This window comes from Bacillus rossius, assembly GCF_032445375.1.
Source record: "Bacillus rossius redtenbacheri isolate Brsri chromosome 4 unlocalized genomic scaffold, Brsri_v3 Brsri_v3_scf4_2, whole genome shotgun sequence".
Lineage (NCBI taxonomy): Eukaryota > Metazoa > Arthropoda > Insecta > Phasmatodea > Bacillidae > Bacillus > Bacillus rossius.
Genome location: NW_026962011.1, coordinates 51698962 through 51702624, shown reverse-complemented (window position 1 = coordinate 51702624; position 3663 = coordinate 51698962). Strand labels below are relative to the sequence as shown.

Sequence of the window (3663 nt, the reverse complement as noted above, 5' to 3'; positions counted from 1 at the left end):
AATTTATTTGCAATGTCAATGGTGAGGGATGGTACCATGGATGAGTAGAGCCTGGAAAAATTCGCGGTTTCAATGACCTATGGGATATACTCCACGATCCACTACATATTCGGGAAAATGCCACATGCTCATTGGCTACTGACTTGTGAGACCTGGCGACTGGGATGATTCCGATTCTATACTTCTTCGGTTGAATGTTTTTCATTGGCTCAAAGTCCTTCAGATTAACTGTGAGCTAATTACAGAAGCAATATGAAGGTACATGCGTTTGGATTCTAGCATAACGCGAAATGTATCCGCGAATTTTTTACTGTCTATATGGATGAGTAGGGACCGGAAAAATTCGCGGATTCAATTACCTCTATGATAGCCTCCATTATCCTCTGCACTTCTCAAGTAAACACGCGTGTTCATTGGGTACTAAATTGTGAGGCGTCTCCACTGGGTAGCTTGTGATTCGACGCTTCTTTGGTCGATAGTCTCTCATTGGCCCAGAGAGCTCCAGTTAAACTGCGAGCCAATAGCAGAACCAGCATAATTGTACACATGTTTGAATTTCAGCCTATCACGAAATGTATCCGCGAATTTTTCCGGTCCATATGGACGAGGGAAGTTGGGAGGTGACACAAGCAATGAGAACCATGTTTGCAGTTATAGAAACAAGAGGTTTATTGCAGACGGAAAGGCACGACTCGGCGCGAGAGGAGAGAACACAGGCGGGGTCCGGTCGGGGTCAGCGAGGGGTCACGTCTTCAGGGCTGCTGGTGGCGCGGGTCCGCTCAGCCGTAGTAGGGGTAGGCGTAGCCGCCGTAGTAGGGCGAGGCGGCGTAGGGCACTGCGCCGTAGCCGTAGTACACGGCCTCGGAGCCCTTCAGCGTCTCCTTGGGCGCGTCGGCGGGCGAGGGGAAGGCCAGGGGCAGGGGGCGGGGGTAGGGTGTGGCGAAGGCCGCGGCCAACACGGCCATGCTCACGAGGAACAGCACCTGCGGACACACAACCAGCTCTCAACAGCACTTCTTCCCAACATTGCCGCATTTACTGATGCCTAGGGGCATGCACATTTCGCGGTTTCGATGGCCTTCAGGATAGACCCCTGTACACTCGGGCAAATAACGCAAGTTCATTCGGCTGCCGACTTGTAAGTCGTCTCAGCTGGTTTGTCTGTGATTCGATCCTTCTTTGGTTGAGGGTTTATAACTGGTTGAGATTCGTCCAGATGAACAGTAAGCCAATAGCAAAATTATCTAAGAGGTATATGTGTTTGAATTCTAGCCTATCACCGAATGAATCCGCGAATTTTGTAGGTCTCTACTGATGCCTTATTCCAGCCTTTTAATAACACTGGAAAATATAATAGAATATTTAAAATTTTGACTTTATTTTGTTGCAGTTAATACTGGAAAGCTATTCAGGGAATGGTTTACATATAACTTAATCCATTGGAGGTAATGGGACAACACAAAGCATAAATGACCAGGTAAGAATCCGTACCCAGTATTACTGCGAACACTATTTTGTAAGTTTGTTTTCTCATGCAAAAGTAAAGATTTACAAATATATGTACTTTTTTTGAAAATTTTTGTTCCATTTACAAAAAAAAAATTACAGCGTACCAATCGTTTATGACCCAAGTGTTCCGGCGGTGAGTCCAGTGTTTTACTGTTCTGCCATTACTCCGCCTGACTGGACAAATGGCAATATCGCCGGTTGTGCACAGAGACACGAGTGCTGGTGATGATACCTGTTGTGGCTGTTGTGGCTCACAAACCACTTGGCTGTCGACTCGCGGGAAGCATTCTTTTCACAGACGAGAGAGTCAAGCGCCCGATCGTGCATCTTCGGTTTTTTTTTTCATTGTAAATAAATATGGCGGTGTTGATAAAATATACTAATGGTCAATTAGGTTAGGCTAGCTACATTATAAATACTTTAAAACATTGTGGACGGTGGATTTGGTTAGGATAGCTACATTAAAGATACGGAAAAGAAGCATGAACTTCGGGGAACTTCGGGTTTTGGCTCTCTCGTCTGTTGAAAGAAGGCTACCTGTACAGAGTAGCAAGGGCCTGTTTTCTATCAAGTGAGATCGAATATTCTCGACTAAGTATTTAAATTTTCCCATCATTCATTTTACGAAGAACGCTGATTACAAAATGTTCCAGGGATCTGCGTAAGTTCACAAAATCTGAGCTCAATTACTGTGGAAATAACTCCAAAAGAATATTCTTGGTACATTAACAAGAAAATTAAAAAGCTGGTCAAATCTACAGCAAGAATCCGTGATCACGAAAGTGTAACTTGTATATTTTATGAAATTTGAAACTACAATGTGTATTTATTAAATGAGGACAGAAATAATATGAACATACTAAAAAAAATATCTAGCTATACAAGAACATTTTCTAAAGTTGAGGGCAATCTCGCTGGTTTTCATTGGTTCTGTCAAACCATCTTGCTAAAAAATTTAGTTAAATCTAAATACTATTCTAGTTCTTACTAAGCTTCGCTTTGAAATAGTGTTGCTATGCACGGGAATCTGAGAGACCTGGGATTGTCTGCCCAAGCCGTCTTAGTGGAGTTTACTCTGTAAGCTTCATGAGATAATGATAAATTTAAAAAAAACTGCGAATGGTATAGGCTAAAATTGTGTTTGCCATTTAAGAAACTGTTCAGTCTATATTTGGTATGCTTTCTAGTATTATTTTCAGTAATATATCAACCATCTGTTCTTAGTTTGGGATGGCCTACGTTGGACCATGTTGGACTATAACTTGAGATCATTAGACTAGAAATAAGATTCTTCTGACCCAGTGTTAAATGCGTATTTCTTTAACAAGGGCCTGAAATCATGACTGAAAAATTGGAGTTTTTAGCTTGAATATACAATGATGAAAGTGGTATGGATCGTATATTGAACAAAAGTATGTTACATGTCTATGGAGAAAAATGGAATAAGTTTTATTTTATTTTTAATAACAGAATATTTAGTCATAAACCATTTTTATTTTAAAATTTTCAGTTAATGAATATTCATTGTACTTGCAAACCAGTGTGAAGTATAGTTTTCTCTAAGACCAGAGTTGACATTGATAAGTAACATTTTCGTGAACAGACACTAACTCATAAGTCCGTATTGAAAGATCTGACAAATAAAGAAATCATTGTTTTATGATACAAAAACAGTCATATCTCCGACAACGAGAGTTGAAATGCGAGAGAGGTTGAAGGGTACTTACGAAGAACTTGTTCATCTCGGCGGTTGGCGGTTCTCTTCCACTGGTCAGAGCTAGCACTTGCAAGAGCTGCTGGAGGCAGTATGATGCCTGTGGTCCAGATAGCGCTCGTATTTATACGACCCGGGAACGGTAAGGTGGGGGTCGATGAGGACAATGAATGACAGGTGATTATTTTTTTTAACAATTATTTTTGCGGCCTTGAAAAAGAGTACGTCTTTGGTTTTGTTCGGAGCGGGGTGACGAGACCACCTCACGACGACTTGTGTCAGATCACGTGACGCGCGCCCACCTATGCCGGAGGGTGTAGTGGGGGAGGGGGGTAGACCACGCCCTGCTCGGACGGCGATATCACGAGCCAATCGGCCGTCTTCGCCGCGCCGGGGGGACGACCGGACTTGCCCGATTCCTGGAGGGACTCCCACAGAAC

At 42.8% G+C, this 3663-nt stretch overlaps 1 long non-coding RNA gene across 1 annotated transcript; it reads right to left on the bottom strand.

Annotated features, from left to right (window-relative positions):
• Positions 1-644: 644 nt before the first annotated feature.
• LOC134542001 (uncharacterized) lies at positions 645-3441 on the bottom strand. The gene is made up of 2 exons (XR_010076717.1): positions 3237-3441; positions 645-983 (listed from the first exon to the last, which is right to left on the bottom strand). It is a non-coding gene; the product is annotated as an uncharacterized LOC134542001 (long non-coding RNA).
• Positions 3442-3663: the final 222 nt, after the last annotated feature.